The 13806-nt window shown below is 42.2% G+C and overlaps 1 pseudogene; it reads left to right on the forward strand.

The window, feature by feature from the left end:
• The first annotated feature begins 13213 nt into the window (after positions 1 to 13213).
• Positions 13214 to 13806, forward strand: part of LOC115068597 — a 45699-nt pseudogene continuing 45106 nt past the window's right edge.

The following is a 13806-nucleotide window of genomic DNA, read 5'->3' on the forward strand; positions in this document are numbered from 1 at the left end:
AATTCATAAGTACTGAGGACAGCAGGCATTACAGAGGCTTCTCTTTAGAATTTAGGAAGGAAACTAAAGGAGCGGTTCACACTTGCTGTGCCAACTAACTACTTGGAGTTAGTACCTGGATTTCTGTTTCCTTCAGAGTGCTCCTGAAGATGACTCCTGACTCAGATGGTATTCTGCCTACCATCCCTGCATTGGTAAAGATTGCCTGTCTAGAAGAGTAGTTAATGTGAAATCAATGCATTTGGGGAGTGGGTTTAGAGGCTGGGGGATGGCTTGTGGGAAATCTTTAAAGGAAATAGAAACCACTGTTCCATCTCCCATGCAAATGTCCTTGAAATAACATAATGATAATACCTTTCCAAGGAGCACAGGCCTGGATAAATCAAAAGCAGTTATAAGCCCATTTCACACAAACTGTGCAGATCAATAACTTCACACTGAGAAAAACTAAATCTAGTGAAATATCAAGAGTGAATTATAAGAGCAAAGCATGGAGTAACAATGCTATTGCTGCACCCCCCCCCCATGACAATGACAGTGACAACGGTATGATTCTGGAAGAGCATTAGAATGAAAGAGACCTTGTTGAATGAAAGGCTCAGTAAAGGTAAATTCAAAGGAAGAAAACAAGTTTCTGTTTTGTTTTTGTTTTTAAGAAAAAAAAATAGGTTTATTGAGGTATATAACAATGGGGCAATGACCTGTGTGGGAAAAAGTACTACCCAAAGCTGGAAAATAAGCTTAATTGATTCAGAATACTTCTTTTAAAAATATTATATTATTTTTATTTTATGTGTATGAGTGTATTGCCTGCATGTATGAAAGTGCACCCATGTCCTGCAATGCCCACGGAAGTCAGAAGAGGGCATCAGATTCCCCTGGAACTGGAGTTACTAATGGTTGTAAGCTGCCATGTGAGTACTGAGAATCAAACTTGGGTCCTCTGCAAGAGTATCTAGTGCCTTTAACTGCTGAGCCATCTTTCCAGCCCCCAGAATTTTTCTTGTCCCCTCAAATTTGAAATATACATATTGTCCTGGTTAGTTTTAACTGTCAACTGAGCATAACATAGAGTCACCTCAGAGGAGGGAACTTCAATTAAAGAATGGTTTCAATTAGATTGGCCTATGGCTATGTTCGTGAGAGATTGTTTTGAGTGATGATTGATGTGGGAGGGCCCAGCCCACTGTGGGCAGCACCATCCCTAGGCAGGTGGGCCTAGGCTATATAAGAAAACTAGCTGAGCATAAGCCAGTGAGTGAGCCTTCCTCCATGGGTCCTGCTTCCAGGTTTCTGCCTTGAGTTCTTCCTGACTTCCATTAATGTTGGAGTGTGATCTGGATGTATAAGCCAAATAAATCCTTTCCTACTTAAATGGCTTTTCATCATGATATGTATAACTACAGAAACAAACTAGGACACATAGCAACTTCTCTTTAGAAGTGACTTTTTCAATTCAAGAAGTTTCTCAACTTCAGCACTATTGACATTTGGAGACAACTCTTTCATTTGTTTGTTTGGACAAGGTCTCACTATGTAGCCCAAGGTAGCTTTGATCTTCCTATGTAGCCCAGAATGAGCTTAAGCATTTGATCCTCCTGCTTCAGCTTCCCAAGTGCTGGGATATAGGCATAACCCCCATGTCTCACTTCTGTCTTTTTCAATGTCATTTATTTTGTAATTTCTTTCACATATTTTTGCCTTTTAACAATAAGCAATTTGTGGCAATATGCTTTTGTGCATTACTTAAGGTGAGAGTCATTCCTGGGGGTGTGCTTGGGCAGGGACAAAGGTGATACAGGCCTGTTAATTTGACAAAGTTTCTGAGCCAGTTATACAATGTCTCCATGTTTATGGAATTTATATTCTAATGCATGTGTGCATGTATGTAAGATAGAAAGATTTAAGAAGTAGAGCTAATTATGTAAGATAATTTAAAGGATGCACTACCCCTAAACATGCTATATTGGCATACAGATTGTTTTGAGCTAGAAGCAATCAAGAAACTTCAGACACAGGAGGAACTCCCTCCCCTTCCCATCTTCTGCCTAAAATCAGGGAATAAATTTTTAATTGTAAAGTTTTTTCCCTCACTTCAACCAAGAAGATGATTTTTGGTTTTTGAGTCAAGGTTTTACTAAGTATCCCTGGCTGGTCTGGAGCTTGTTTTATAGACCAGGCTGGCCCCAAACTCACAGAGATACACCTGCCTCTACCTCCTGAGTGCTAGAATTAAAGGTGTATACCACTATACCTGGAAAGAGAATGACTTTTTGCACAGGGAGACTGCATGGACTTGAGTCTGCATAACAAATCTTACTAAGCATCCATATCCACCATTCATTTTACCTCCTTACAATTTACTATCCCAAACTACCTTTCTTTTGTATGATTATTTCTAATTCATCACACTTGTTAGAATGCTGTATAAACCCACTTGGTCTAATAGCCTCTTTGGGGTTTCATATATGTATATAAAATTAAAGACATCAATTAAATGTATATGTTTTTTTCTCTTGTTAATGTTTTTTGTCATTTTCAACTCACAGGCCCCAGTTACTGAAAGAGGGTAGAGAAAGACAGTGATGAAAACTGTTAGTTAAAAAATAAAAAGATCCAGTCATGGTGTCATACTTGTAATTTCCACATGCAGGACACTGAGACAGGAAGAGGATCATGAGTTTGAGGCCAGCCTGGGCTACATAGACACTGTCTCAAAGAAAAATAAAACAGAAACTATTCAGACTGTAGATCGAAGAAAGTGGCTTTAGAGCAAGGGTTGTAGAAGGTTTCCCTGAAGAGATGACATTTTAATTGACAACTGTAAAAGGCACAGTCCATACCAATATCAATTTCTCAGGAAGTGTATTCCAGGCAGAAGGAACAGCAAGTAAGAAAATTCCTGTGTTAAGCATCAGCTTATACTATTCAAGATGCAGGTCAGAGTAGTTTCAGTGAAATGTATCAAGGATGAAATTGGACAAGATGAGGTCAGAAATGTAAGGGCCAGACTTGATGGGATGTTGTAGGCCGATGATTCTCAAACTCGAAAAAACATTGAACTCACCAAGAGGGCCTGTTAAAGCATGAGTTTGAGGGGTCCATCCCTAAACGTTCTGAGTCTGGAATAAGTCTGAGAATATATTTCACAAGTGATGTTGCTGCTGGTGATTCAGAGACACACATCAAGAGCTCCGTTAGGCCAAAGAAAGGTGTTTCGCTTTTATTTCTGTTAAAATGGGAATCTATTGAAGGTACTTTGAGCAGGACTTTAAGTAGGTTGTAAACTTGATTTTGAAAGAGTTTGGAACATGTCACCTCAAAATATATCACTTTGAATTATTGATTATTTAAAGCTAAAAAGAAAAAAGAAAAAATGAACAGCTAATCTAGGAAAAGCTCTTTATTTCTCATCTCTTACTGTAAAGGAAATTAGTATGTCTAAAAGAAGCCTTCATTAGTAAAGGTATCTGTACAAGGAAGAGAACTACTCTGAATCAACTGCATCCACCATGCATTTTGTTTTCCTCCCCTTCCCATAATTTGTTGCTAACATTTCTCCATGTCTCAGTCCATTTTTTGTTGCTATAATAAAATACCCAATTCTGAGTAATGCATGGAGAAGAAATTTATTTAACTCAAAGCTCTGAGCATGATGTTGGCATTTGCTTGACTCTGGTGAGGGCTGTGTGGCAGATGGCATCCCAGTGGTGGTACTGTGTGTAAGAGGAAGCCAAGAATGAGCTGAGACAGTAGAACTTATAACAGCCCATTTTCACAGGAGACTATCCAGTCCCCTGAGAGGTATATTAATAGATAATGCTCTAACTATGTGCCTCTAGGTCCCACTTCTTAAAGGTTTCATCATCTTCCAATGTTGCCACACTGGAGACCAAACTTGTAGCATGTGATGGAAGTTTAGGAGTCATGTTCTAACCATATCTCAACCATAATACTTGTTCCTTTCCTGAACACATGTTCAGAGTTATATATAAGCTTCCTTTGGCCACTTATTCAATTATCATATTTTTTGCATTTATTATTTATTTATTTATTTGTGTGTGAACGTGCATACAAACATGCTACAGTGCACATGTGGAGGTGAAAGGACAACTTGAAGGAGTCAGTTCTCTCCTACAATAAGGGCCCTGAGATTGAACTCAGGTCATCAAACTTGATAGCAGATTCCTTTTACTTACTGAGCTGTCTCACTGGCCCAAGTCTCACATTTTTCTGAAAGTCTTGTGCATATTTTCATATTGAAAATAGTTTTTCTCATAGTAACCTGTTTTATTCAACTTAATTTGTGGACCAATCAAATGATCTAGACAGTTAAGGGGACATGGGAAGGGAAAGAAGCCCCTCACTCTGGAATCTGGCTTTTTTTTCTGATGCTTGAGAGTAAGAAACATCAACACAACAAGATTGCCTGCAGAGTCAGTAGTCCCTTTTCAAGGAGAGAACCCAAATAAGGATGCTATAAAAAAATGGCTTCTTCTTACTTATGGCCCAAATGTTGTGGCCTTTGAATTTAGCTGGATCAACACTCTTCTCTCATCACTAAACCCAAATAATGCACCTTTAAAACCACCTTACAATTCCACTTACAAAAAGAAATTTCTTTTTAAAAAATATTTTATTTTTATTTTATTTATATTAATGTATTTCCTGCATGCATGTATGTGCACCTGTGTTGTGCAATGCCCACAGAGGTCAGAAGAGGTAATCGAATCCCCTGGAACTGGAATTACAGATGGTTGTTAACCACCATGCAGGTGCTGGGAATCGAACCTAGGTCTGCTGCAAGAGCAGCCAGTGCTCTTAACCCCTGAGCCATCTCTCTGACCACAAGAAATTTCTTGAGAGAAATAATCTCTAAACAAGGTTGAAAAACATCTTTCGGGCAATGTAACTTCAAAAGCTACAAAGTTGTATATATGGCTATTGTCAAGGCACTGGGAAATGACTCTTCCTCTTAAGAAGCCTGCACCCAATTCTCTCTCTCTCTCTCTCCCTCCCTCCCTCCCTCCGTCCCTCCCTCCTTCATCTTGAGGTGGGACCCTGTGATATCTCCCCCATGCACCTTGGCACATGAACCTCCCTCCCTCCACTTAAATCAGTGCTATCCCTTATCTCTGTTAAATAAATTCAACAACCCTGCTTCTTTCTGACTCAAACTAAAATTCTTTTCTGTGGCATAGTCAAGGCTCCAGCATTTTCTGAATGGTTGCAGGACCGCCTTGGGTTATTGGAAACAGTGCTGAGCTGTGTTTCCACACTGCCACTGCCACAACCTGTCCAATCTCCCCATAGTATTTCCAGTGTCTAGTACAGTATCTGACATGAGATCGTCTCATGTTGCAAAATGTTCATGGTGCTGGGCATGGTGGTGTATGCCTTTAGTCCCAGCACTCAAGAGGCAGAGGCAGGTGGATATCTATGAGCTCAAGGTCAGCCTGGTCTACATAGCAAGTCCCTAGCCAGCTGGGGCTACAGGGAGACCCTGTCTCAAAAACACCAAAAAAAAAAAAAAAAAAAAGAAAAAAAAGAAAAAGAAAAATGTCCATGGATAATAGTTGATCTCAGAATCAGATTTACTGAGTTTTTTATTAAATCTTGGTGAATTTCATACATTACATTTAGATCCCCTCCCCTAACTGTGCCCTCCTTACTACCACCTACAATTTCATGTACTCTATGACATTCTATCATCAAATGCCCCTCAATGTGATTCCATTCACTGGAGCCTGGTCAACCTACCAAGAGTCTCACTATTAAAAAATACTGACTCTCCCCATCCCAGCAGCCATCAGTTGCCAACAGTACCTCAGGTAAGATTGTGTTTCTTACCTACTTCCCCATGTCTATGCTGGGATTTCATTTGACTTGAGCTCATGTGGGTGTTGTGCATGCTGTCACCATTGCTGTGAATTCATATGAATAACAGCACAGCTGTCTGAAAAGCTCTGTTTTCTTGTGGTCCACCTCTGGCTTTTACAATCTTTCCACCCCCTCTTCTTCAATGATCCCTCATTCTTGGGAGGCAGAAATTTTATATAGGTGTCCTATTCAGGGATAAACAGTCTTCAGACTCTTATTGTTTGCATGTTGGTCAGTTTGGGGTCTCTGTGATAATCACCATCTGCTGCATAAAGAAGCTCCTCTTCTGAGAGTTGAGAGATGCATCAATCTATAGGTAACAACAGTAAGTCCTTAGTAGTCAGTTTAATATCTATTTTGCAGAATAATCGTATTAGGCTCTCCCCAATGGCCTGTGATCTGTCTAGCCTCAGGTTCCTAGGCCATATATCTATTTTGGGTATGGGCTCCATCAGTGAGAAAGTGGTTGGTTACTCCAATACTACTCATGCCACTATTGCATCAGTGGGCATATCTTTTCAGGCTAGTTGTTGTAGCTTGCAGGGTTCACAGCTGGGTGAGGTTGATCATTAATTTTCTCCTCTAGCACTCCTCCTTACAGCACTATGAAAGCTAGCCAGTAGAGATGAAGTTTTGAAGTCAGTACCAGCTTAACTTATCCTTGTTTGTTCTACAGCTCATGTATGTAGTGCCTTCAAAAATAAGGTCTTACCATGAAGTTTTGGTGGGTAATCAAGAACAGGGACAATGGCCAGTATTGTTTGAATGTCTAGGGGACTCCTGGTCAACAGCTTCAAGAAAGGGAGTCCATTCCTGGCATTGGGCTTTTACTTTGCTAGTTTATTGTATCTAATAGGGTAAATTCTTGTTATAAGGTAACTCCTTTTAATCTCTTTTTGTAATGTATATGTATATACTTTAAGAAGCTTTTAGAGTGGTAGGTTTCCATACGGCTTTTTCTAAAAACCTTTAGTGTTAGTTACCCCTCCCCATATTCGTGCCCTCCCATTCTCTACCCCTCTTAACTCTACCTACCCTATTATTTCCTTTTCCCCCTTTATACCACTGCAGTCTCTCTCCCTTTCCATGAAGCCTTAATAAATGCCCATGTGTATGGGGGAGTTCATAAACTGAGTTCTTACCTACTTTGTTACTTCTTGAACGAAACCATCGATATCACTGAGTCTCAATTTCCTACTTGAATATTAAAAAAACTTTATTGAGAATTTCATACATGCATATAAGGTATTTTGATCAAATCCATGCCCACTCCCTCCCCTCCAACACCTCCCATATCTCCCCATCACGTTTTTCTGACAATTTCATGTATTCTCTTTTTCTTTCTCTTTCTTTCTTTCTTTCTTTCTTTCTTTCTTTCTTTCTTTCTTTCTTTCTTTCTTTCTTTCTTTCTTTTTCTTTCCTTCCTTCCTTCCTAGTGTATTGCCTGTATGTATGTGAGTGCACCCGTGTCGTGCAATGCTGCGGAGAACAGTAGAGGGCTTCGGATTCCTCTGGAACTGGAGTTAAGGATGGTTTGTAGCTGCCATGTGGGTGCTAGGAATGGAATCCAGGTCCCCTGCAAGAGCAGTCAGTGCTCTTAACGCTGAGCCTTCTCCAGCCCATCTTTCCTTTTTTTTAAAAATTGGGCTTTTTGCTACTCTAACATTCCCTGCTCTGAAGAGGTAACCCTAAAATCTTTTAGGGATTAAATAAGAGCTCCCAAATAGTTTTGACATTCTTTTGGCCTTTGGAACAAAGTATGTTGTTAAGAGGTCCAAGGACATTTTGACTTTTGGCTAAGAAACTGGCTACTTTTCTTTGGGGTCTTTTTACACTAACTGCCTAGCCAATTTCTACCTCTTATTCTTATCACACCATCCTCTGAGGAGGTTACCCAAATTATCAATAGGGAATCAGGATGTGCAGACCACTCTGGCTTCTTCCATGCTGAACAGGGACACAGGGTGAGGCAATTGGAGTACCCCTTCAGTGGGTCTATCTAAAAGACTCCCAAATTTGTATAACTCTTATCTGTAGGGAGAAAAGAGTGTCCTTGACTAGTGAATAGGGGATGTAAAGGAGAAGTAAAGGCAAGAGTAGTTAGCATTACAAGTTCTAGAAAGAGAACCAGAAAAAAGTCAGAACAGGGCAAATTTCAAATGTTCATATCAGAGTCCACTGGGATTTCTTAACGAGAGCTTCCAAAAGCATCCCTCTATTGGGTTCCTTGTCATTCTTCTTTTGTCTGCCAAGGCTGGACTCGAGAGTAATGGACTCAGGATTTGTTTTCAAGCACTTTGATAGCTGTTGGAGTGGCTAGAATCAGTATTGGTTCCCTTTCAAAGGCTTCTAGGTAGCGGGAGAAAACAAATTTAGCCATCATTTTAGAACAATAGTGGGTTATGTCCCTTAGCTACAGGTGGGCACTACAGTATTGCAGACCAAGATTTGAAGTCTTACATCTGAGCAGTACTTTATGGCTAAGAACAAAATCATCAGTGAGAAATAATTGTCTAAATAATATTTTATATGGACTTAAGCGTAATGTCTGGGAAATGTAATCCTTTGAACTCTTAAAGAAATATACTGATGACTTTACTCTTTGGTTATACTTTCCTTTTGGGCATTTAAGAGCATAAAGTAGGCCCAAATAAGTCAATTTCTTTTTACACTTAAGATCATTGAGGGTCTGTTCCTCAGGGGTCACATGGGCTTGGGAGGAGCTCCTGGCTCCTTTCTTTTACTAGTTCCATCTATGTGAAGATAAGTCAATGGTCCTTCTTGGCAATGTCTGGCTTCACTTGGAAGCATGAATGAGATGTTTCCTCTGAGTTGATCCTCCTCTTTGTAGACTGGACAGTGGTTCAAGTCCATCTTGTGGGGTCTCCATGTCCTCCCTGAACAACAGGACAGGTGACTCAGCACAGTTACAGGACATTTTGAGAAATGTTCCATAGTCCCCTGGAACTTAGTCGACCTTGGAAGGCAAAGGGCAAAAACTGTCCGTTAAGTCCCTCTGAGCACATTAGTATAGGCCTCAAACTATGGCTGTTAAAGATCCAATAAGGTTAGTTTCACCAGTCTGGTACTTTTAATTACCATGTGCTATGCAGATAAGGCTTGGGTAAAAAACCAAATATTCTCAGATAAACTTTGACTAGATATATATTTTGTTCCTTAAACTGGTTGACTAAACTATGACCATAGACATTTTAAGATTATGTGTATATTATTTTTGTCTCATCCTTTATTCTCATTTTCTTTTTTAATAATTATGAGACATAATAATATTAACAAATAAATTTTCCATCTGTTGTTCGAATTCTTCTCCTGAGCATACTAAGCAATGCTTATTCCCTTTTAAGGTTCTAGTGTCAAACCAGTGTTTAATTAAAGTTTTCCTGGGGAACCAATGAATTTTCTGCACTTACTTACAGAGATGACTGAGGGGTTGCTGAGGTGTATGAGTGACCAGGGGGTATGCTCACTAGATCAAGCCTTCTCTTCCTAGCCTTCTCCAGATTATATACTTTAGCCCTCCCCAAATCCAGGAGACCATGTGTGATTAGGGCCAAATTACATGCAGTTAGCTGGGAAGAGTGGTTGGATACTCTGGTGAGGGTCCACTGACCCTGCTTGCCCCTCCTTTAATGAAGGAGCACAACTGTCAACAAGCTCAATTGAGATGGTTAGTAAGCAGGCACAGCTGAAGTTGAGATGGTGTTAGTTATTTCACACAGAAGAGACTGGTGTACAGCATCATCTTATTAAAAGAACATGGAATATAAAAGGATTTGGTGCTAGGATCCACAAACAAGGCAGAACATTCGTCATTTGTTTTGATGAGTCTGTGTTACTTCACTTAGTATATTAAACATCATAAGTTAAAACTACAGAGAGTGGGGCTGGAGAGATGGCTCAGTGGTTGAGAGTGCTGACTGCTCTTGCAGAGCATCTGGGTTTGATTCCCAGCACCCAGATAGCAACTGTCATCCATAACTCCAGTTCCAGGGGAATTGGATGCCCTCTTCTGACCTCTGTGGGCATTGTACAACATGTGTACACTTACATACATGCAGGCAATATACTCATACACATAAAATAAAAATAATAAAATTTAAAATAGAATTGTTTCCTAGAGTTATCTCTTCTTGATATGAGATACTTTTAAATAGAAAATTTCTTTACAGTATAATTTTTTTAAGAAGGACAATTTTATACAATATTTTAGGTACCTAGGGTAAGGTAGATCTTTTTCTGCATCTGCTGATTCCTAATTACTTTTAGCTAAAATAATTCATGTGATAAAGATGCAATTTTAGGGTGGCACATTCTGGTACCATGTATAGGTTTTAAAAAAACATTGGCTATGGAATAAAATAGAACTGGATCAAAAGTTTAGGTCTTTGCTCACAAGTTTTGTAACATTGGATACCCCCAAGCTCTACAGAGTTATGACCACAAAGCAGGGGCTGAAGAGATGACTCAGCAGTTAAGAGCACTAGCTGCTTTTGCAGAGGATACAAGTTCAGTTCCCAGCACCCACACTGGGTGGCTCACAACCACCTATAAGTCCAGTTCCAAGAGATCTAATGCCTCTGGCATCCACGGGCACCTGCACTCATACATACATAATTTAATGAAAATAAATCTTAAGATTTAAAAGTTAATACTGAGAGTCAAAGCAGATATAACTTAGTATTTTAATCAAAATGGGTGATGACACAGAAACATGTTGCTTACATGACTGTTGGAAATACAGGAGGAATGGTCACTGCCAGCCCTCAGGCTTGCTGTGAGCTTTGAGAGACTGACAACATTGCGTCTGCTGTCTAGGCAAGGAATTGCAGGAGACTGCCCCTGATGCTCATAGCTTGGCAGAGAAATGCTAGGATTGTAGATCCACCTACTGGCACCTGTTCTCTGCCTTCCAAAATCTTGGAAACATGCATTTCATTAGGAAAGACTAAAATGAATTCATCCACAATCCTGCTGATGTGGGAGTCTGGCAAATGAGGTTCCCAGATCTCTAACTCCTGATAACTAGGAGAGCCTAAAAGGAGGCACAAATAATGCTGAGTGATCAGTACAATGAAGTATTATGTCCTTGTGCCTGCATTCTTGCATAGAAATAATACCTCCAACTATTGCCATCAACCAAAAAATTGTATGTAAGTTATTTCTCTCAAGCCATTATGTGTTGCTCTGACAAAATACCCAAGGCTGGATACTTTATAAAGAAAAGTTAATTTGCGTATGGTGGTACATGTCTGTAATCCCAGCATTTGTGGAGCTGAGGCAATAGGACTGTGAGTTTGAAGCAAGCCTGAGTTGGCCCGAGATGAAGAATAAGAAGGAGAAAGAGGAGGAGGAGGAAGAGGAGGGAGGGAGGGAGGGAGGGAGGGAGGAGGAGGAGGGTATTGGGAAGAGAAGTTTATTTTGGTTCATAGTTATAAAGCATGGCATTAGCATCTGCTCATTTGGGCCAGTGAAGTCACACTGTTCGATGCAAGGTGGAAAAGCAGAAGCACAAGCAGGCATGTGTGTGAGAGAGACAAAGGGGAGGCTGGCAGGCCTTATAGCAACCCACTTTTATGGAAATCAATGGAGTGTTGTGAGACTTAACTCACTCCTGCCCAGTCTTGAGAGAACTAACATTGTTTCTAGAGAAAGACTAATTCATTCATGAGGGTAGTGCCCTATGATCTAATTATCTAATTACCTCCTATTCACACCCTGGGAGCCCTACCTCCTAAATGTTATCACACTAGGGACCAAGCTTCTAATACATGAAACTTTGGGGAGAAAACCCACGTCTAAACCATAGTTGTAACTTACACAAGGTTTAAAATACATTATCTCTTTTCTTCCACAAAGAAAAAACATCATTTGATAAAAGAAAAAAAATGCTTCTTCAAGGAACACACACGCAAAAAAAATATAGTTTGAGTTATTTAAATCCTTTTTTTGGAGACAAGGTCTCACAATGTTGTTGGGGACCCCTGCTGTTAGGGTCGCAGTCTCTCCATGTCCGGATAGCCGCGAGCCGGCTCGGCGCTTGATGGAGAAACTCCCCTTTTCAGCAGGGTGCCTCCTGCTCTCCTCCTGGCTCACCTTTAAAGTAGCCGCCACAGATGCCTTATCGGAAACATGACCTCTGGCATAGAAACTACCAGGTTTTTTTATAATCAGGCATTGTCTGACAACCTGACTGATAGAAGCCCACTGCCTCATGTAAATAAAGCATCCTACAGAGCACCTATCAGCTGAGGCTTTTGCTACTGCCTCCACACTATAAATCTTCTAGTTTATCCCCTAATAAATGGAGCTGTATCACTGAACTTGGCTGGAGCTGTATCACTAAACTTGGCTGGAGCTTGACCAGCCTGTGATTCAGTCTCCCCGGAGGAGCTGTCCCCCGTCAACATTCACTCGAGAAGATTCTGCGTTCGCCGTTCCTGCACCTCCCCCGCCCTCGTGGTTTGGTGGCCAATGACCCACGAGCCGAGGGGGAGTGCCCCGCAGCTAGCCTGAGCCCCCTGCAGATTGGCACAGCCCACCCGGCAGCTTGCAGCGACCTGCAGAGCCGCCAGCGCCCGGCAGCCTGCCTTGGTGCAGAACCTGCACTCCCCACCATCGCAGACCCGCCTGATCTGTAGCTCCCAGCACCCGGCAGCCGCGGAGAGCCAGAGACCCGCCCAGCGCGACCCCCGCACACAACAGCTGGCGCCCAACGTGGGGCAGCTTGGAGGCAAAGCTGCCTTTTAATCTCCTGATGGGAGATGAAGGAAAGAGAGATTTTTGATGCTCTCCTGGTGGGAGAGATACTCACGATGTCCCCCTGTTTGGGCGGACACTCCACTCCTGATAGGAGAAAGGGTAATCTCCTGATGGGAGATGAAGGAAAAAGAGATTTTTGATGCTCTCCTGGTGGGAGAGATACCATGTCCTCCTGATTGGACGGATACTCCACTCCTGATAGGAGAAAGGGATTGCTGATGCCCTTCTGATGGAAGGGATACTCACGAATTCTGCATGTTCCAGGAGCTGCACGTTTGGGCACCAGCTGTTGTTGTGTGTGGGGGTCGCACTGGGCGGGTCTCTGGCTCTCCGCGGCTGCCGGGTGCTGGGAGCTACAGATCGGGTGGGTCTGCGACGGTGGGGAGTGCAGGTTCTGTGCCAAGGTAGGCTGCCGGGCGCGGCTCTGCTGGTCGCTGCAAGCTGCCGGGTGGGCTGTGCCAATCTGCAGGGGGCTCAGGCTAGCTGCGGGGCGCCCCCCCCTCGGCTCGTGGGTCATTGGCCACCAAACCACGAGGGCGGGGGAGGCGCAGGAATGGTGAATGCAGAATCTTCGTGAGTGAATGTTGACGGGGGACAGCTCCTCCGGGGAGACTGAATCTCAGGCTGGTCGCAGGCGCAGTGAGACACAGATCAGCCAAGTTCAATGATCTCAGTGATAAAGCTCCACTTTATTAGGGTGAAACTAGAAGGTTTATAGTGTGGAGGCAGTAGCAAAAGCCTCAGCTGATAGGTGCTCTGTAGGATGCTTCATTTACGTGAGGCGGTGGGCTTCTATCAGTCAGGCTGTCAGACAGTGCCTGATTAAAACCTGGTAGTTTCTATTCCAGAGGTCATGTTTTAGATAAGGCATCTGTGTCAGGCACTTCAAAGGTGAGCCAGGAGGAGAGCAGCAGGCACCCTGCTGAGAAAGGGGAGTTTCTCCATTAGGCGCGGAGCCGTCTCGCGGCTATCCAGACATGGAGAGACTGCGACCCAAACAGCAGGGGTCCCCAACAGGACCTGACTGAGATGAGTGATGAATCCTCTGAAGTCATTCTGCCTTCTCCACTCATCTCAAAACAGCTAACACAGGACTGAACAAAGAAGGGAGTTAGGCAGCAAAATCACACAGTATGAAGCAGTGTA

The sequence above is a fragment of the Nannospalax galili genome, unplaced genomic scaffold (genome assembly GCF_000622305.1).
Source record: "Nannospalax galili isolate Female #2095 unplaced genomic scaffold, S.galili_v1.0 scaffold129, whole genome shotgun sequence".
Lineage (NCBI taxonomy): Eukaryota > Metazoa > Chordata > Mammalia > Rodentia > Spalacidae > Nannospalax > Nannospalax galili.